We start from the raw sequence: 22,822 nt of genomic DNA, 5'->3' as shown, positions 1-22,822 counted from the left end.
CTCGAGGGTATTGGAGATCTTGCTGCCGGGGGCATATTACAGGTCTGATCAGCATGAATCACCAACTCCAGAGCAGTTTTGACTCGATTGGTGATGATCTTGGATAGAATTCTGTAGTCCACATTAGCAATGAAATGGGCCACCAATTTCTAATCTCCGCCCCTCCCTTTTCTGCTTATAGATGAGGGTGATGATGCCTTTCCTCATGGATTCTGAAGTACTGCCGGCCAGAAGTATACTCTCGTATAATTCCAGCAGGTCTGGGCCGATCCAGTCCCACAGAATTGAATACAACTCGATTGGTAAGCCATCGCTTCCAGGAGTTTTACTAGTCTTGAAGGCCCCAACGGCCTTTTGTCAGCTTGTCCAGAGTTAGCGGTTTGTCCAGACTCTCCCACGTACTGTCATCTACGACCTCTGTGATGAGGACTGGGAGACCATGCAGTCTGTGGGCTTCGCGTCGTACAGCCCAGCATAAAAGGATTTGCTGATCCTTAGTATGTCAGACTGCGATGACATTACTGAGCCGCTTTCTTCCTTCAGGCTGCTGATCACAGAGCCCTCTCTGTGTACCTTTTGGAAGAAGAAGCGCAAGCACGTCTCATCCCGCTCCACTGAGCGGACTCTGGACTAGAAGATGATCTTGGTGGCCTCCGCAGCAAAATGCGAGGCCTGCTGGCTCTTCGCTTCTTGGAGATCCGCCTTAACTTCAACCTCCATCGACTGCAGCAGGAGCAGATTCTGCATGCTTTTCTGGAGTCAGGACATTTCCCTCCAATTCTCCCTTGTCCTCTAAACCCCTTTTGTGGGTGAAGAACCACTTGAGGTTCACGTTGATCGCTTCCCACCAGTGAGTCAGGTCTCAAAGAGGGGTTTCACGGTTCTCCAACCTTTTGTAATCACTTTTGAGTTCCTCAATGTACTTTGGGGTCAACAGTTTCACCTTCAACTTCCAGGTCCCTCTGCCAACCATTTGATCATTCCTGTAGGTGATAGTTTGCCAGTAGGAGGTAGTGGTCAGAGAAGAACACCAGCTTGATGTTGGTGGATCTAACTGTGAATGCACAGGATACAAACATGAAATCAATCCTGGAACGGATGGACTCATCTGGTCTCAACCAGCTGTCTCTACGTTGTGCTCTGTCTGCAGGGTTGCTGAAGACATTGTGCAGCTTGGCATCTTTTACTGTTTCCATCAGGGGTCTGGACGTGGTGCCCATTTGACTGTCGGCCCTGCTAGATTGTTCAGCTGAATGGATGATGTAGTTGATATCACCACCTAGAATGATCGGCCTGGATGTCGCCAGTAGCAGTGGGAGCTGCTGGGGACGGTCAGCCGCTTGCTGTATTGAACCGAAGTGGAACGTTTTTGTACGTTACGTCGGCTACTAGGAGCATCATTTTAGTAGATTTGTTTCTCAAAAATATGCTTTTCATAAAAATTTGTAAAAGAAAACTTTGCAAAATAGTTCAAATTTGACATTTCGGAAAGTACAATAGCAATCAAATTCCTTCGATACAGAATGTGAGTTGCCTCATAACTCTTGCCGTTCCACTTAATATGCAATGTACATTTGCATGAGACAGCAAAAACATATTTTGGTGCATACAGCCCGAGGGGTTCTACACAGGTTCCAGCCCCTCGGTATACTATGGCGGGAGGGCCATACACAATGGCCTTTCCCCATTGAGCCTTTGCGGCGGCTGCCCCAAGCTTTTGTGCATCCCTAAGCACATAGTCCTGGATCTTGGAATGTGCTAGTCTGCAACACTTGGTCCTGGACATCTCTTTGCACTGGAAGACTAAGTTTAGGGCAGACCAAAAGGTGTCTTCCACTGAGTTGATGGTGCTCCAGCAGCAGTTCATGTTTATCTCCATGTGCGTCCCTGGGAACAGATTGTAGAGCACAGAGTCCTGTGTTACAGAGCTGCTTGGGATGAATCTTGATAAAAACCACTGCATCTCTTTCCCGACCTGCTTTGCAAAGGCACATTCCAAAAGGAGGCGGACGACAGTCTCTTCCCCACAACAGCCAGCTCGAGGGTAGCATGCGGAGGTGGTGAGATTCTGGGCATGCAGGCAGAGTCTTACAGGGAAGGCCCTTCTCACCACCAGCCAAGCTGAGTCTTGGTGCTTGTTTGAAAGTTCTGGCAATGAGGCATTCTGCCAAATGAGTTTGACAGTCTGCTCGAGGAACCATCCGACAGTATCCACCATCTCCTTTACCCGCAGAGCCTTGAGGACATTCCGTGCAGACCACTGCCTGATGGACCTGTGGTCAAAGATGTTTTTCTGCACAAACTTTTCCACAAAGGATAGGTAACGCCATTTTAGTAGATAGCCAATAACCAGGGAAGTAAAATACACAGTGATCAAAAAATACTCTGCTTGTCATCTTTACATTTTACCATCAAATGCACATTAAGGTTATTAAGGTTACAGTTACAGTAGACGTAGCCTGTGTGAATGATTAGTAAGATTATATGCCCAATGACTGTGTGTCTGTTACTCATTCTTAATTTGCTAATTAAAAGTACAGTTAGCCACATTTGGATTCTGGGCCAGTCACTAACATTGGGACAACACTGGTTTAGGATAGGCAAATCATTCATCAGAAGGACTTCCTGGGCCTGCAATCCTTCAGCGGTGTCATCCTGATATATTGCACAACTTGTGAGTATCTCCTCCCCCACCCCATGCCTCAGGTATACCAAAAGCAGAAACTAGTCTTTAGATCTTTTTCTCTGCTCAGTAACATTGTGTCTTTTATCCTTGAAGGATATTCAGGAAATATTTGTGTTCAAAGGTGATAATTGATGACAATATGACTTAATTTGATGAGCTGTTATCCGAGTCAATATTCAAGGTTGTAGTCAATTATTGTTAAAAATGCAGAAACTGCTAGATTCAAAAGATGCATCTCAAGTTAGAGGATAATGGAGTCGGCTGTGGGGCTAATATCTTTTGCCCTTTCCTCCTCTCCCTCCTCTAGGATATTACTCATTTTGAGGGATTTCACTGCAATGTTTATATAAATTTTAGATGCAAACCCAGAGGGGAGATCAGTCACAGACACCAGTTGATCTACTGGTAAAACCAACAATGCATTTTTTTTATCAATTGCTCAATAAACAGTTAACAATATAGTCTAGATAACTCCCAAAATGAAGGGTTTTTCATATCCGTGTCTGAGGGTACACTTTTGACATCATGGTCGACAGTGGACTTCTTCCTTGCTGACTGCAGTGTTTTCTCTTCCTTTTGAGGGTTAAACAGTCCCTTTTATACTGTGATTGCTGGCAAGCCAAACATCTCAGTAACTTTCCATCCTCTCTGTCACCCTGATGCAAAAGCAGTTTTTAATCTCACAATCTCTCAAGGTCCAGCTCAATAGCTGTTGTCTTCAACTTCGACCCTTGCCTCTATGAAAGTATATCGCCTCATTTAGCCTTCTCAGCATTTAGGTTAACAATTCAGTGCTCTATCCTATAATACTTTTAATCAAATCCTGCCTTTTGAGCAGTCTGGAGTTTCTTTTTTTGTTTCCTTTTGAAACAGCCACCACCAACAAAAAAATGGTTTTGATTGTGTTGGATTTCAGATTGTCTTGTAGGACCAGGGAGAGAGCATCCAACTCTCCCACAACCTGATCAGTATGGGACTTTTCTTCCAAAGTTTCAATGAGTGTCAAGGAGGTTCTGGTACTAAGTGTGAGAGAATCTGCTTCAAATTCCTCAGGGCAGCAACATAGTTATTATAATACAACAGAAAATACTGGAAATACTCAAGGCAGGCAACAGCTGTGGAGAAAGAAACAGAGTTAACAATTTAGGTCAATGACCTTTTGTCAGAACTGGAAAAACCCAGATGTAGAAGGCTTAAGGCTTTAAGCAAGGTCAGACGCAGGGAAAGGGGGTGTGGGAGAACAAAAGGGAAGGTCTTTGATAGAGTGGAATGCAGGAGAGATTAAATGACAAAAGGGATGATGGTGCAAGGTAAAAGGAATTGGTAATGTGACAAGTAAAGAAACAAAATATCGGTCTAGAGGTGTAAATGGAAATAACAGAATCATCAATAGCTGCCGCCTAGGGGCAGAGGTTATGATTTGAAATTGTTAAACTCAGTGTTGAGTTTGGAAGTCTACGTAGTGCCTAATCGAAGGATGAGGTACTGTCCCTCAAGCTTGGGTTGAGCTTCATTGAAAAAGTGTAGGAGGTTATGGTTGGAATGGGCAGAGAATGAAAATAATGGGTGACTGGAAGCTCAAGGTCATGCTTGTGGACTGAACAAAGATGTTCTGTAAAGTGGTCTCCAATGTAGAGGAGACTGCATTGTAAGCTGCAAATACAGTATACTAAATGGAAAGTAAAAGTAAATTGCTGTTCCACCTGCAAGAAGTGTTGGGGACCCTGGACGGTGAGAAGGAGCAGGTGAAAGGCCAAGTGTTGCATCTCCTATACTTGCATGGGAAGCTGCTGTGGAAAGGGAAGGGGGTGCTGGAGTTGTATCAGGGTGTCACTGAACGGATGGTCCCTTCGGAATGCTGGGAATGTCACATTGTTGCTACTTCACACCTATTCATTTTGGTTTGGGCTATGGAGTCAGTCTGTCTTACAGAATCTTTGTTCGTTTATTCCTGTAGATAGAAGTCATCAACGTGTAATGGGCTCTTTTCAATTTCAATGAGTTCTTGCCAGAACTAATTCAGATGCAGTTAATAAGCTTTGTGTTTGCAGACAAGCTTGTTTATTGACTGTACAGGAGGGGTCACCTGATCTCGACTCCATTTCGTCTGTGGTACAAATGTGCCCCATTTTCTTGTTCACTTTAAGTGTTGACTTTTTTTCTTGTCATAATTCCTCTGTTCATTTCATCACGGCTCCTTCCAAGCATGACCGTTTAGTAAAGGTAGCTGCGGGAGTCAGTAGCCTATCCCCAGAAATGGAGAGAGAGAAGGGAATATTTGGAGATGGAGCACGTGAAGGTGAGGGAAGGGTGAAAATTGGAAGCAAAGTTGATTAAATCTTCCAGAAGCAGAGAACCCTCGGGCCGTCTTGGTGGGGGATGGAGGTGTGGTGGGATTGGACGTCCATGAAGAGGAGACTTGAGGCCAGGAAACTGAAAATTGTTAGTTGCGCAAGAACTGCTGAAGTTGGTGGGAAGGGATTAGACAGGGCTGGGGTGGGGAGGTGGGGGATGGTGTGGGGAGAGTCAAGACGGAAAGAAATTAGTTCTGCAGGTTATTTATTTTTTATTTAGAGATACAGCACTGAAACAGGCCCTTCGGCCCACCGAGTCTGTGCCAACCATTAACCACCCATTTATACTAATCCTACACTAATCCCATATTCCTACCACATCCTCACCTGTCCCTATATTTCCCTACCACCTCCTATACTAGGGGTAATTTATAATGGCCAATTTACCTATCAACCTGCAAGTCTTTTGGCTGTGGGAGGAAACCGGAGCACCCGGAGAAAACCCACGCAGACACAGGGAGAACTTGCAAACTCCACACAGGCAGGACCCAGAACTGAACCCGGGTCGCTGGAGCTGTGAGGCTGCGGTGCTAACCACTGCACCACTGTGCCGCCCGTTAGAACAGGCTGAAGCAATGGGTCTACCAATTAAGTCCTGTTTGTGGATCTTGGGAAGGAGGTAGAAACAGGAGGTGGGGTCTGTGGAGGGAAGATCTTCAGAGGGGATGAGGTCAGTGACAGTCTTGGAAATGATAGGTTGATGTCTGGCAGTGCAGTTACGGTCCATGGGAGGTAGGAGGACATGTCATTTTGGGCTTCTGATACCTAGGTGTCTGCTAACTTCCTGTCTTTCCATTTAATCAAGGTGTCTATAATTACGAATGCTTTTTCACAGTAAATAGAAAAATACAATTTTCTCTAATTTAGGGAGGTTAATTGATAATCCTGTTGTGACTCAGAGTGACGAGAGAGATTAGCAGAAAGTTCTTTACTTGCTATGTTATTGGAGCATGGAGTGATTTTCCATAGGAAATGGTTGAGGCAAAGACCATTGCATCTTTTAAAGTTGAATAAGTATTTGAAAGACGTAGGGCTATGGAGAGAGAGTAGGGTAGTGGGATTAATTTTGGATTGATTTTTGCAAAGAATCAGCACATCCACGATGGATTGAATGACCTCCTCCTGTATTGTAAACTTCTGTGGTACAATATTCCCCTTTAGCTGGATCACCACCTTCCCACCATTTGTTGTGACCACCTCCGTGTTGAAGAATATTTGAATATTGTGTGGTCATAATACTGGCACAAGAACCATATCCTAACTCCCACCTATTCAGGACGCTTTTCGGGCTGAGCTTATCTCAATGTTTGTAATTTATCCCTGCTGTTATGTAGCCCACTTAAAATTGCTAATAACTGTGACTAACTTGGTTAGGCAGCAATTTTACTGAATGCTGTCTTTTGTATCAGAAACTTCCAAATGATTTGATTTTTCACACACACAACCCTAATCATAGTGCTTCTTCATCTCTGACTCCAAAGACTGTCTGCCAAGTTATACCTTGTACCAGCAACTGATTTTTGCATCCGTGGCTGTCAACAACAATCATGCATCCTGTATTAAGTCTTGTTGGGCTCGGAGTTTAGATGGCCCAGACTAGTTTCATAAAGGACAGAGAAGAGACCTATACCCTGTTGGAATTAGATTCGAATTTAGCCCAGTCCATCAGGTAAAAAGAAAATTAAGAAATCTGACCTTCTGTTGCCCTTTTTATGTTTTGACTTAAAGCAAGGGGAAAACATACTAAAATCAGGCCAGAATCTTCAGTCCCTGATCTGTCTGCCTAAAACATGAGTGGGACTGAATGCGAATAGGGATTCAATTGTAGGAATCTGGTTACAAAGGCAAAAGGACAGGGCATGGCTTTGAGTTGAATTCCATTCCCATTATTGGTCTGTTTTCTTATTCTGATGCTAAGGTTCTTGAGGCAAAAAAAAAAATTTTTTTTCCACCCATCCCTCTTATTTCATATAATGTTTGATCATGCTGGAATCAATCTGCATTTTCAAGATTTTCTTAATAGTTCTTCATTGGGGAAAATAAATGTTTATCCCTTTAACAGATCAGTAAGTTATTTTTTCTATATTGAGGTGAGTTTAATAATTAATTATGCATTTTTGCAAAAACACATACCACTTTTCCTGAATGACTTGTCTTTTAAAAGGCAGGAAGACATTTTGCAGATCCTTTCTTCAGGAGATTAAATGGATTGGCTGAATTTCACAAGCAAGTAAACTGTACATGGGGCTGTGAATTGTACATAGAATTTGGCCATTCATGTTTTATGTTTTTAAGATGAGGACCTCTACTGGAATAATTAGATAGGCAAACTGGTACTGGCTCATTGTTCTGTCTCTTTTCCCCTCTCAAATCTGCCCTTGGGTCTTCTCACAAATCTAGCAATGCACATGACATCAGCTTAACGATGACTCTCTAAGGATGCATCTAAGACAATACAGCTGAGAAATCAAATCTATGCTGTTGTTGCTGTCGCACCATATGTGGGTGTTCTAATGTACTGCAGGCCCTTTCCACAGTAATACGTGAATCAGCTGCTCGAGAATGTCTGAGAAGGTGTGAGTAGGGGTTCTTTTGAGGGGGGGGGGGTGGTAGTGTTGGAGGTGGGATTTCTCTTCCCTCCGTCCCCCTCCTTCTGGAGCAATGCATTTTGCCTACCTGCTGTCTTGTCAGGTGACTCAGCTGAGTTGAAGAAATGGAGAGTTGAGCGTCTGTTTCACAAGCCTTTAGGGTGCAGTACTTTAGTTCCTTCAATGTTTGAAGGTGAGACTGATTTTGAGCATATTATTTACACACCCTTAATTTTGTACCATTGTTTTGTTATCTGCGTATCTGATATACTTGTTTCACTTCACTTGTTTTTCATTTGGCAAAACAATTGATATCTAATAGCTTTGGAGCCAAGGCCAGATACATTTGAGATAGAAATAAGCCCTTTTACAAAAACCTCAGTTATAAAGTAAAACCTGAGGAATATATTTAGTAAAAAGACAAAACACTAGGGATGCTGGAAATCTGAAATCGAAACAAAATGTTGGAAATACTCAGCAGGCTAGGCAGCATCTTTGGAGAGAGTAACAGTTAATGTTTCAGGTTGTTGATTTTCTGTCAGAATTGGACTGATGTTAGAGATATAACAGGGTTTAAGCAATTACAGAGGCAGAGAAAGGTATGGAGGGGAGGAAAGAACCAAAGGGAAAGGTCTGTGATGAGGTGGAAGGCAGGAGTGATTAAATGAACAGTAGAATCATTACAGCACCTGCTGTATGGAAAAAAAAAATGGGAGCAGTAGTTATGATTGGAAATTGTTGGACTGATTCTGGAAGGTTGTAAAGTATCTAACTGAAAAATGAGGTGCTGTTCCTTAAACTTTGGAACAGTATAGGAGGCTGAGGACATAGATTGGAGTAGAACAGAATTAAAATGGCAAGTGGCCAGAAGCTCAGAGCTATCCTTAAAGACTGAACTGAAGTGTTCACCCAATCTGTGTTTGGTTTCCCCAGAGTAGAGGAGACTACAGCATCAGCAGTGAATACAGTATATTAAATTGAAAAACGTACTAGTAAATGGCTGTTTCACCTGAAAGGTATGTTTGAGCTTCTGGCTATTCGGAAGGAGCTGAATGGGCAGGTGTTACATCTCCTACACTTGCATGGGAAAGTGCTGTGGAAGGGAAGCAGATGTTTGGGGTGAAGAAAGAATGGACAGAGTGTCATGGAGGGAACGATTCCTTTGGAATGCTGAAAGGGGAGGGGAGACCAAACACAGAATGGGTGATCGTTTGGCTTCCTACACTGTCCAGTGAAGATTAACAGAAGCTTAGGCACTTTACGACCTTGGACTTGATACTGAGTTGAACAATTTCAGATCATAACCACTACTGCCATTTATTTCCCCTAGACAGCAAGTGTTTGTAATGATTTTGCTGTTCATTTTAATCACTCCTTCCTTCCACCTTTATCGCAGATCTTCTCTTTTGTTCCTTTCTCCCCCTCCCCTTTGCCTGCTACTGTATTTGCTTAAAACCTGTTACATTTGTAACATTTTCCAGTTCTGTCAAGATCATCAGCCTCAACCAATAACTTTCTTTTCCCCCTCTTTCTCCATGGATACTAATTACCTGGCCTGCTGAGTATTTGCCGAATTTTCTGAACATATTTAGTAGCTCTGTTGCATTCATGGAAATATTGTGGCAACAAGGGTGTGATGATTTCATTTAGCCACTTTGCTCAAAGGTATCCCTAATTAAAACCTTTTAATGAAACTTTCCTGAGTTTTTTGGATCAGTTAGTAACAAATACAATAACTCTATTTCTGTTACATTATCTGGGGAGATTGGTACGTTAATTCCTGGTCAAACTTTCAGGGATGTTGTTAACTTCCACCTGTGTCAGAAGGTTGTTGGTTCAAGCTCTACTCTGGTTCCTGAGTGCATTACTGAGGAAATGGTGCATCGTCAGAGGAGCTATATTTCAGATGAAAAGCTAAACTGATGCCCTGTAGGCGAAGTAAAGGATTCTATGGCACTATTCAGAAAAGAGCAGGGAAATATTGCGTCATCCTGGCTAACATTCTTCCCTCAGTGAACGATTGTGGTCATTCATCTAATTTATTGAGAGATCTTGCTATGTGCAGTTTGGTTGCCCTGTCTTCCGTAACAGTGACTGCATTTCAAAAGTAAATCACTGGCTGTGAACCTTCATGGGGCATCCTGAGTTTGTGAAAAGATGCTTTTTGATTGTTTATCTTTCTTTCCTACATTTTCCCTCTGTGACTTGATTGTATTGTACTGTCATATATGTTGAGGCATAACTCTTTCTAAAATTTGTTGTAAATTGCATAAAGTTTAAAACAAAATAGCCTAGTAGAGTGAGATGTGAATCCAAGCAATTGACTGTTAATTGCAGAAAGCTTGTGCGAGCACCTGAATTCAGTTGAAACAGCATTCTATTGAACAGTAATGTGCCTTCTTTGGTTCCTTCATTTTCAATGTTAGCAACCTAGAGCTTCCTAAGTAGCTTCTAATCCAAATTGTAGAAACTGGTTAAACTTAAGTCAAGATGTATAATACCATGTAGTTATTTTAGTATGATCAACTTTTGTCTGTTATCACGACTAAATACAACCAAAGTAACTTGGCCCTTTAATTTCTCTCTCTGGATGGGGGCATGTTTACACCACATGTGGTTACTCTCTTGTAAACAAGGACATTGAAATTTGAGAGGTTGGGTGGCATTGTGTGTTAGTGTGCAGCACTTTCAGTTCTGGCGTTCATGTTTCAATTTAATTGAACTACCTTTGTAGTTAGCTATTCACCACCAGTATTCTTTCAATAAATAAGTTTTAAATTCATGTTGCTTCTCTTTTCTGAGTTTTTTTTCTACTGATGACCTCATTGACAGCACGGAGGAATTCAGATACCTCATACTTGATTTCTGGATTTGGTTTGATAACATGTCTGTCATTTTGGAGAGGTGTAATCTTAACTTCAAGTGATTTTCCATTTAAAAATCAAAATTGTCACTTGGCATTCTGAGCTTTAAATGCAGAACATAAGATATTGTCGTGCTTCGTCTGTTTGAATAATATTCAGTATTTAACATCAGCAGCCCAACCTTTTTTGCCAAGTGCTCATGGTATGAGTGAGTACTGTGCCTGGATACTGAAGGTGCATTTTGGGAACTAGACTTCTTGGCACTGGTACAAGAGTTTAGTATAATGTAACCTTGCAGAATCGGCTTGTATGGCTTGGAGCCTGTACTATTTTATCTCCATAGATAGTGAGTCTGTTGGTGTGAAGACTTTGAACTGACATAATTGAAATGACCTGATTTGCATCTCTGGCAATGTTAATTTATTTCTCTTTCTACAGACTCAGTCTCCTCTCCAAACTAATCTCTGTCATGTTTTTGGAATCCTTTAAGAGATAGGCCTAGAAGAAAAATAAGGGGAGAAAAATTAATGAAAATTCTTAGATTTAGTTTTCTTAGAAGTCGTGAGACTTTCTCTTTTCAGGAGTGTGCATGTTAATGTCCTAAAGTGCTGCTGTATTTAAAAAAGAACTTATTTCCCCTTGTTAGTTTTATTACCTTACCAAATTTTTTTGAAAATATGTAGAAAATATTACAGCTCTTAAATTGCACGTTTCATGACTACAGAACTATTAGTAATATTGTATTGTAATTTAGCTTTGTTGCCTGAAACAGGATTCTGATTGTCTAAAAAATATTTCATACATAGCTAATAAGTGAAAAGAAAATATAGCTGAGGTTCAAACTTGATTGCTGCTGCCTTTATGTGAGCAGAGTGCTGGCCTGCTATACTAATTGATGCCAATTTTATTTTGATGCAAGAATTGTTTTATTTCCCAAATCAGAACTTTTAATTTAATTATCTAGCTTCGCCTTTATTAATCTTCAATTTCAGTATGTGCAGAGTCCGGGCAAGCAGACATGCAATAACTATTTAGTCGAGCAAACCTATCCCATCCAGATATGTAACAGCCACGTTTACCATTTAACACATTTACCTAATCAAGCAATTTAGTTAATTGGCCACTTAAAGGCCTGATTGGCCTGGGGCAGGTGGGCCATTTCTCGCCACCGCCTCCCTTCACAAAATTGCAGCAGGGGCGGGAAGGCATCGGGAATAGCACCCCTCACCTCCCACTGATTTTTACGGCCCCTCCCAACCCCCCCTTGCCCTGCCACCAGCCTGTTACGGGGTCGGGGTGGTGGGGGGGATAAAATTCAGGCCATAGAGCATAAAAACGAGGAAGTTGTACTAAACCTTTTATAAAACACTGGTTCGATCCCAGCTGGAATTTAGTGGTCATTTTTGGGCACCACACTTTAAAAAGGATGTCAAGGCATTAGAGAGGGTTTGAGATTTACTAAAATGCTGCTGGGGGATTTTCTAAAATGGTACTGGTGTGAAAGACTTCACTTAGATTGAGATGTTGGAATGTTCTCCTTGGACCAGATAAGGTTAAGGAGAGATTTGATTAGAGGTGTTCAAAATCTTGAAGGTTTTAATGGAGTATATAAAGAAAACTATTTTCTAGTAGCTCAAATGCCATGTAGCAGATACAGATTTAAGGTAATTGGCAAAAGAATCCGAGGCGACATGAAGGAAAAGATGATGTGCAGTGAATTGTTAGGATCTGGAATGCGGGAATGCACTGTCTGAAAGGGTGGTGGAAGCAGATTCAATAATTTTGAAAGGGAATTAAATGAAGGGGAAAATTTTGCAGGGCTATGGGGAAAGAGCAAGGGAGTGGGATTAATTGGATATCTTTTTCAAAGAGCCAGCACTTAGTACAATGGGCTGAATGGTCTCCTGTGCTGTATCATTTGATGATTCTAATATCTTTTTGCCTAGGGATATTATATGCATGTTTTTAGTCCTGTCATCCCATGCAACTGATATTTATCTGACTGGATAGAGGCGATTCTTTTTTATAATTTTAACAGTCTGGATCATGTGTAGTCTAAGGCCATGTTTCCCTAAACAAAATTGCCACAACTGCTGGTGCCTAACCTAATGACTAAGAGCTCTACTGCTGGGTATCATTTTGGTTGCCCTCCATTGTACACTCCAGAGCCTCTTTATCTGGGCATGAGGAGCCACTATTCCAAATCCACAGGTACCAAAGTTTGTTGCAGCCTAAGTGTCATGGTTTTTTGATATTTTATCCAAGAAATACAGTTATAATGCTGTTTTCCTTCCAAAGAGGCTCAGCACATTACATGAGCACCTTCAATGATTAGTAAATATAACCTTGAGGTCCTCCTTTTTAATCCATAGCTATCAATAGGTACCCTGCATGGGTTAACTGGCTGAACTTTCCTAAACCCAGGGTCATCATGACAAACTTATCCAAATTGAAGGGCATTTGTGATACCTGGACTGGTTTCCACTAACACATCTAAATTGGACTACAACCTATAATTTGGACAAAATTCCTATCCTCATGCACATTTTGTGTCATCTACAAATTTGTGAATGGTTCCATTAATTGCCCTCAACTAAATCATCACTGAAGATGATGGACAGCAGTCATCCAGTGAATCTGCAAGATTCCACTTGTGACCTGATCTCGCATTTGTGATGGTTTTCTACCTACCTGAATGCAACCTGTTGCCTATCCAGCATACTGCCAATCTCATTGGACGTAATCCTTTTCTATCACTGATTTATGCAGCATTTTATCAAAGACTTTCTGGAAATCGAGATTTAACTTCTGCTGGAGTGCCACTGTTCACTTCTTTGCTCACCTTTCTCAGATCAATTAGGTTGGTGAGGTAGGACTGCCATTCATTGAAGCCAAAATAATATTCCACAACCACGAAACTCTCAGTGGACATTTTGCATCCCTTATCGCTTTCCTACCAACACTGTCAAAATGACAGACTACTCATTTCCAGATTCCGATTACTTTCCTTTAAATATTGCGACAACCTATGAACCTCTCTTCAGTCCACTGGAACTCATCCAGACTTCAAATAGCTAATGTGTATATGGACCAAGAGCTCATGCAATGCATCTCTCCATTTTCTTCAGCATTCGACACATGGTATTGGGTCCAGCAGCACGCTCAGACTTCAGTGCCTTTTACTGAAACCAACTCTGCAATTATGTTTTACTGAACAAATTTAATCACCACCCTTATTTAGCACTAGTGCCAACTTGGCATCTTCAGCAGTGATCCATAACCTGATCCTCATTCCTAACTACCCAGTCAAATCTCTGAAAGGACCAATGGTCTTTAGTCATTTTCTGGCTTCTGACCTAACTGAACAAAACATTACTATATCTATTGCACGTACAATAGTGGCTTTAGTTACCATCAGTTATTTCTTTTAACCATGACTACTTTTTTGACAGTTGCTTACTTTCCAACTATTGATTATTTTTAAACGTTTTTTCCCTATGAATTTCACTTTACCATTTGTGGAACATATAAGTCTGCGAGTATAGCCTTTTTTTATGTCATTTATTTCAATCTAACTACATACTCCAATTTCTCCATCCCAAATCTTTCCCTGTGAAAATTACATTTCCTTGAAATATGGTGCTAACATTAAATTGTCTGCAGTAGTAATTCACCCAACCGATTAAAATCTTATGATGGAATGGTCATCATCGCCGTGATACTCTCTGACATGGAGATCATATATTGTCCCAGGATGACAGCGAAGAACTAAATTCAATAAATTGTTCTCCCTTTTGTCATGAAGACCCCCACCTGCCAAGAATGAGGCATTTTAATTTCATCATCTGAACATCAATTTTAAGTAAAAACAAGAAATGCTGGAAATACTCAGCAGGTCTGGCAGCATCTGTGCAGAGAGAAGCGGAGTTAACGTTTCAGGTCAGTGACCCTGCTTCAGAACTAGCAGATATAAGAAATGTAAAAGATTTTAAGCAAGTAAAGTGGGGGTTGAGCAAGAGATAACAAAAGAGAAGGTGTTGATAGGACAAGGTCACAGAATAGCTGAGCAGAAGGTCATGGAGCAAAGGCAAACGGTATGTTAATGGTGTGCTGAAAGACAAAGCATTAGTACTGATAGGGTGTTAATGGACTGAAAACTGAACAGCCACAAGCACAAACATGAAAAAAAAACAGTGGGTAGGCACGGTAGAAACAAGCTGCACAAACTAAAATAAAATAAACACAAAAAAGAAAAAACAAAAGAATAACTAAAAATAAAAGTAAAATGGGGGGCCCGTCATGCCCTGAAATAAGTGAACTCAATGTTCAGTCCAGCAGGTTGTAACATGCCGAATCGGTAAATGAGATGCTGTTCCTCGAGCTTACGTTGATGTTCACTGGAACACTGCAGCAATCCCAGGACAGAGGTGTGAGCATGAGAGCAGGGGGGTGTGTTGAAATGGCCAGCAACCGGAAACTCGGGGTCATGCTTTTGAACTGAGGGGAGGTGTTCCGCAAAGCGGTCACCCAGTCTGTGTTTGGTCTCCCCAGTGTAGAGGAGACCACATTGTGAACAGTGAATACAGTATACTACATTGAAAGAAGCGCACTCCCCTGCTCTCATGCTCACACCTCTGTCCTGGGATTGCTGCAGTGTTCCAGTGAACATCAACGCAAGCTCGAGGGACAGCATCTCATTTACCGGTTAGGCACGCTACAGCCTGACGGACTGAACATTGAGTTCAATAATTTCAGAGCATTTTACTTTTATTTTTAGTTATTTTTTCTTTTTTCTTTTTTGTGTTTATTTTATTTTAGTTTGTTCAGTTTGTTTCTACTGTGCCTACCCACTGTTTCTTTTTTCATGTTTGTGCTTATGGCTGTTCAGTTTTCAGTCCATTAACACCCTATCAGTACTAATGCTTTGTCTTTCAGCACACTATTAACATATTGTTTGCCTTTGCTCCATGACCTTCTGCTCAGCTATTCTGTGACCTTGTCCTATCAACACCTCTTTTGTTATCTCTTGCTCCACCCCCACTTTACTTGCTTAAAATCTTTTACATTTCTTATATCTGCTAGTTCTGAAGAAGAGTCACTGACCTGAAACGTTAACTCTGCTTCTCTCTCCACAGATGCTGCCAGACCTTGTTTTTATTTCAGATTTCCAGCATCCGCAATATTTTGCCTTTACTAATTTTAAACTCTTGCTGGAGTGAAGAAGTTACTTGTTTAAAGATATCACCAGACATTTGGCTGGTGGATATTTGCATGCTAAGAGTCAGTGCTTGGAGAGACAAAGCAACTACTCCCTGGTCCAATTAACTCAAATTTTGATCACCAGACATTTGAAGGTGTAAGAATACTTACATTCCAGTGTCTGCTAAGGTGGAGAATCCACAAACGCAGGAGTGGTTAAACCAGCTGGTCACATGACTAACCAGCTGGCCCCAGGCTTTTTGAACTATACACAGTTCAGTTTGAAGACAGACTGCAGATTGCAACTGAACCTGGAACAAGAGAGCCTTTCTCCTGGCTGGCTCTCTCGCTTTCTCACAAGCCTCCGGACCCACTGAAGTCGCTTAAACCTCGAGAATAAAGGCTGCTACATCGAAACAAGTTAAAGCATGCACTTGGCCCCAATGAACAGGAAGACTTGCTGGCAACCAAAGACTCCACATTGAACTCAAAGGACTGTAACTCCACCTAGCTATTGCCTCAAACCTTTCCTCTTTATTTTTTCTGTCTCTATCTGCATGTGTGTTTATCAGCGTGGTCACATCATGTATTCGTAGTCGTTAACCGCATTAGAGTTTAAGATTAATAAACTTCCACCTTTCTTGTTTAAATCCTGTCTGATTGATTTCTTTGCCTTACAATTGGAAAGCAGTGAACAAGGATTCACTGAGGGGGGAGCTAAAACACAGCGTTTTTAAAATTAAACCCTGTTACTGTTAAACCAAGCAAAGGCTGAGAGGGACCCCCCTAGACCCCTTTCTCACCTGGTCGTAACACTCTAGTATTCTACCTACCTTCGCGTATATAGAAGCAATTGTTGATTATCATCAATCAGTCTATTTAATGATTGGTAATTGAAACTCCCCATGACAGCAAAAACACAGCGACGCTCTGGAATAAACTTTAATTTCTCTCCCCCCACCCCAAACTGGTTTAACTAAGCCTCATTCCTTCTGAAACTCATCTCTTGTAATTGGTATTTCACAAATTCCAGGTTCTTCATTTTACTCCAAATTGCCAGCTAATCACAAAAATGAATACTCCTTCCTTTAGAAGCTTAATCCTTTTCTGATCCAAGAATAAACTTTAATGCATTTTGTTTTGGAATTTCCAATTTTTTAAAAACTTGGAGTCTAATTTTTTTTAACTGAAGAGGCTGACCTATGGGGGGTTTTTTTTTTGAAAGGAAGTTCAACAAAAGTTTAACCAGTAAACAAATACTGGCAAGCAGGTTATTTCAAGTAAACCCCACAGGGTGGTTGACTTAAGAGCTATTCTTTGTTTTGACAAGAGAGAATTGATAACGAGTGTGAAACTTGCCGGGAAAAAAAGATTAGTTTCATTTTGACCTGTCCAAACACACTGGCTTTTAACTAAAGCAGGCAATTGGAATTTGAGATGGACCTGCCAGGAGTTCAGAAGAAAGCTATTACTTCTCTTTGAAGAATCCCTGCTCTTGAAAAGCAAAAGCCTGTATGAAATAGTACTCTTGCCTCCTGCATTTTTAGAAAACGCTGAACGCTACACAAACCTTGCATCTACAAATGAACTTTGTATCAAATGTGTGTGAGAACTGACAACTGTTGCTGGACACCTGATGGGAGACTTATGTGAAGCCTTCTGCAGTTGAATTTCTTTGCCGACAGAAACAGACTGTTCATCAACCTCGCCTGGGAAAATTCCTAGGGACAGCCAACTATTTGACTTTGGAGCACCTTGCCAAACCAAAAGACTTCCTTCCATATCTTTTCAGTAAAAGTTTTTTTTATTCCTTCTATTTCTTTGTAACAGCTGCCAACAAAAATCCCTTTTTTCCCAGTTAACCAGTTTTTGGGTGTATGTGAGGGCTAGGATAAAAAAAAAAATGGGGCTTTAATATTTCAATTCATGTATATATTTACTTCATTATTGGTTAAGACTTGGTTTTATAATAAACAGATAATATTGTTGTTTATTAAAGAAACCTGGTTGGTGTGATTTATTCTGGGGACAAATCAAGTATCTAATTGGCTGTTATGGTAAATGAGAAAATTTATTAATATGTTGTGACCTGTGGAGAAGTGGGACTGAATTAACAGTGCATGCCTCCCTCCTCGGTCATAAAAAATAACTTAGAAAGTAAACAGAACACATTTACTACATTTGTCATTTTATCTTCTTTATTGCCTTCAGAATGGTTGTAATTCTTGTGTCCTGTTCAGAGGGATGAATGAAACAAGCGGAAATGATGGAAGGGGAAAAAAAACTAAAATTAATAACTGAAGTTCTGGAACTTTCCCTGTCCCACAGTCTAAGTAGCAGAACGACATGTTCGATTTGCTGAACTGTTTTCATAATTTTATTTATTATGGGAGCTAGTGCTTGTTCTTAAGGGTATTCTCGGATGGCTGCTAGTAGCAGAAATTTGCAGATGCCCTTGCTATTGGAACAAGAGTAAGTTAACATTGCAGTAATTTTTAAAGATCACTTTGAGTTGGAGCTGAGTTTAACTTGTAGAGAGGCTGTTGTTCTGAGCTTAGTGTAGTTTATATAAAATCCCAGAGAAAAAGCCACCTGTGTACAAGTCACCTTATTTTTGTTTTTGCCAGAACAGTTCTGTGCATGATTTTTTTTTCTGCATCATTTGCTCTGTGATTTTCTTGGTATATTCCCTGGCATAATATTGCAATAATTACTGATTTTTATAGATGACATTAAAATCTTTGTTCTTTATTTGCTGTTACCACTTCTGTTACTTTCAAATTTATCTCTTTCAACAGTTTTCATATTTCGTTTCATTTTCTTTTCATTATGCCTCTAATTTGTGATTTTGATTTTCCTGCTTTATTACATTCACCGCTGTACTACTTGTGGTTCTCTATTTACAAGTAAATAGTAGATCCTGAAAATATTATCTGAACTGAAACTGTCAAATTAGAACCTGAGCAGTCTTCTTAAGACAGAACAGAAACTAGTAATGCATTCTGAAACCCCAAGTATACTCGACAAATGTTTTTTGATTTTGCTTGTGGTTCCAGTTGTTCTCTCCATGCCTGTCAGCATTTTTATTCAAAGGTTTTCCAATTTTAAATTCAAACATTTTTCTTCTATAAAGTATTGACCTAATGACTAATGGCTTCCAACTTATGTGTGTTGGGGAGGGTGATGCAAAGTAGAGATAGGTGTCTCAACTCATCTATTTGACAAAATAGTTTTACACATCTGTCTGTGCTAAAATGATCTGTGACTTAGTGATACCTTGACAAAACTTTATTTGTTGTCCTGTAAAACACCTGGAGTCCTATAACACCACTTCGTTGACTTGAAACAAACTTTATTTCCAGTGATGTTGCATTCCACTCGCTCTAGCTTCTCTGTGTGCTTTCCTTGGCATCCTCCAAAGGGCTCATTACGAGCAGCAACCCCAATTGCCCCATCCTGCACTCTCATTGACCTTCTCTCTCAGTCTGCCTGTTGGGAGCTAAACTTGCCAATCTCCTTTCTATCCAAATCACCCCTCCCACTGCTGACCCTGTGGATTCTGCCAGTGGATCAGTTCTCTTCACCGCTCTATGCAACTCCCTCCCAGAATGCCTGTTCACTTGTGAACAAGGCCCTTTCTATTCATGAACCTTTTGTGGTTGATTGAATCGACATCATGGCCTTAATGGAAACCTGGCTGAGAGGTGATGACACCTTTTCCCCTTAATGAAGCCTCTATGCCTGGCTATATCTTCCATCACTTGCCCTGTCAAGATTGTTGTGGTGGCGGTGTCACACTTATCACCAGATAGCACCTTGGCCTCATCTCTACTCCTTTGCCACTTTCTCTTCCTTTGAGTGTGTTGCCTTGTTCCACCTCTCTCATCTGTCATTCAAAATCATTGTTCTCTAACGCCCTCCCAAATACGATAAAAAAAAATTCTCTCCGAGATATCTTCACTGTTTGCTTCCTCAGCCTCCACCCTGAACGACTTCTCATCTTTGATTTCAACCTCCCTCTCAACACATCACTCCTCTAAGTTCGCTGCCTAAATCTTTTCCTCCATGCAAACTCCCCAACCCATATTCATGGCCACCCCTTGACCTTGTCATTTCATGTTGTCTTGCTAGTCCCATCATATCAATCACAGATAAGCCATCTCTGATCACTTCCTTTTATCATTGTCCACCCACATCCACTTCTATGCCCCAGTCCTACCTCCTTCTGTTTCTGCCCCTAGAAATAATTATCTGCCAATTCATTTAATTGCCTTTTTCAAAATCCCAACTGTCTAGCCTTTGGCCTTTGTTTGCCACAGCATTTCTGTAGCTACTGATTTGTTCAACTGCACCCTCACCTCCCACCTTTGATTCCCTAGTCCCCAATAAAAACCATTATTCTCTTACATTACTCACCCTGACCATTTCTACCCCTTTCTCTCCCCCAGTATTGACCACATCTCCACTCCCTTAAGTTCAAGGAAGGCAGATTTGAAAGAATATGGGGTCAACTGGTTTAGTCCTCCACCACCCGATCTGGCTGGACCACATAAAGCACCATTGGTCCTGCTCCCATTTGTGAAACTGCTCACTATTCCAGGATCATCCTGGAATGCAAAGAGAACACCCGGCTTCTTTGCTCTACCGCAAACCATCTTAAACTGCTCTCCCGTGTCCCCTTCACCCTCCTCTCCAATAAAAAGTGCAAGGAGCTCATGGACTTCTTTGTCACGATGATCCAGACCAACCGATCAGCTGCCTCTGCTGCATTCCTCCCTCCCACTAGCCCAGCTGGCCAAACTTCCTCTAAAGCTCCCCCCATCTTAGCTTTGAACTGGCATCTTTCTCTGGGTTCTTGCCTATGTCCCCTCAAACCCTCTCCGAGCTCATCTTGTCCATGAGTCCCACCTCCTCCTCTCTTGACTCTAATCCCACTAAACCGCTGATCACAGAATTTCCCCTCCTGGTCCCCATGTTAGCCATCATTATTAATGGTTCTCTCTCTTCAGCTGCTGTTCCTCTTTCCTTTAAATCTGCCATCATCACACTCTGCTCAAATAAAATCCTTGACCCCAACATCTTTACAAACTACTGCCCCATCTCCAACCTCCCTTTCCACTCAAGTACTTGGACGCATTGCCACATCCTTAATCTGTGCCCATCTTTCCCAGAACTCCATGTTTGAATCTTTCTAATCCGATTTATGCCCTGCTACAGTTCCGAAACAGTTCTTCTCAAAGTCACAAATGACATCTGACGTGATCGTGATGAAGGTAAATTATCTTTCCTTGTCCTTCTCGACCTATCTGAAGCCTTTGACACTGACGACGGCATCCTCCACCAACACCTCTCCACTGTCGTCCAGCTGAGTGGGACTGCACTCACCTGGTTCCATTCTTACCTATCTAATCGTAGCTAGAGTATCACTTGCAATGGCTACTTTTCCTGCTCCCACACCGTTACCTCCAGTGTCCCCCAGGGATTTGTTCTTGGACCCCTCCTGTTTCTCATCTGCACTATCTCCTGCTCCAATACAATCCACAAACAGACATGGTCAGACCAGTTAGTCACATGACTAACCTACTTGGCAACCTGGGGTTTTCCGAATTCTACAGTTTTGAACTGAGAGCCTGCAGAAAGCTGTTTGCTCGTGATTTGAAAAGACCTCTCCTGGCTGGCTCACAACAGCTTCTCCTGTCTGCTCCCATCTCTTTCTCACGGAACTCCAAAAACTGACTGAAGACACATGAACTCCAAGGGAGCAACGTCTCCTACAGTGAACAAGGTTTAAGAAGAATACTGGGCCCCAACAAAAAGCAACATCTACCGGCAATCAAGAACTCTGCAGTGAGCTCGAAGAACTGTAATAACAACTCTTCAGATATTGCTTCAAACCTTTCCACTTTATTTTTCTTCTGCTATTTTCTGTCTCTGTTTGCATGTGTGTATCGCGTATGCATGCTAGCATGGGGCACGGTATGTATCTGCAGGCGTTAACTGAATTAGAGTTTGTTTAATAAATTTCAACTTTCCTTCTTTAAATCTGAGAAAGCATGTTTGTGCCGGTTTCTTTGCCTTATAATTGGAAAGCGGTGAACAAGGATTCACCAAGGGGGAGCTAAGAAAAAACAGTGTGTTTAAAAATTAAACCTGTTACAGTAAGACCAGATGAAGGCTGAAAGGGAACCCTGGACCTCTTTTTCACCTGGTCGTAACAACGCTGAAGACATCCAGATCTACCTCCCCATTACCTCTCTCGACTCAACCATTGTTGCTAAATTATTGGACTGCTTGTTCGACATCCAGTGCTGGATGAGCAGAAATTTCCCCAAGTAAATATTGGGAAGACTGAAGCCATTGTTTTCAGTCCCCGTTCCAAACTCCATTCCCTATCTGCCAGCTCCATCCGTTTTCCAGCGAGGGCCTGAGTCGAAACCAGACTGTTGCAACTTTGGTGTCATATTTGACCCAGGATGAGCTTCTGACCACGTACTCTTCTCATCACTAAGATGACCTATTTCTGCATCACCCGACTTTGTCCCTCAACGCATCCATTGCTGAAATCCTCATTCATGCCTTTGTTATCTGTAGACCTGACAATTCCAACACAATCTTGGCTGGTCTATCACATTCTACTTTCTGTAAACTTGAGGTCATCCAAAATTCTGCAGCCAGTGTCCAAACTCTCATCTTGTCCCGTTCAGCTATTACCCCTGTGTTCGCCGATCTACATTGGATCCAGGTCAAGCTAGATCTTGATTTTAAAATTATCATCCTTTTTACAAATCTTTCCATGACCTTGACTGTTCCTATCTCTGTAATGCCCTCCAGCCCCACAAACCTCAAAGATCTTCGCTCATCGAATTCTGGCACTTCAAGCATCTCTTGTCCCTCTGTCCGTCCCGCCGTCCGTTCGTCCGTCCCTCCGACCCTGTCCCTCACTCTCTGTCTCTCCCTCCCTTCCTCACTCCGTCCTGTCCTGCTCTCCCTCCCTCTCTCTCCCCGTCTCTCTCTCTCTCTCTCTCTCTCTATATCTCTCTCCCTCCCTCCCCATCTCTCTCCCCGTTCTCCCCCCTCTCTCTCCCTCCCCCTTCTCAAATTATCTCTGTCTCTGTCGCTCTCCCTCCCTCA

The sequence above is a fragment of the Heterodontus francisci genome, chromosome 2 (assembly GCF_036365525.1).
Source record: "Heterodontus francisci isolate sHetFra1 chromosome 2, sHetFra1.hap1, whole genome shotgun sequence".
Taxonomy (NCBI): Eukaryota; Metazoa; Chordata; class Chondrichthyes; order Heterodontiformes; family Heterodontidae; genus Heterodontus; species Heterodontus francisci.
The sequence above is the reverse complement of the archived record's forward strand: the minus strand, read 5'-3'. Positions refer to the sequence as shown.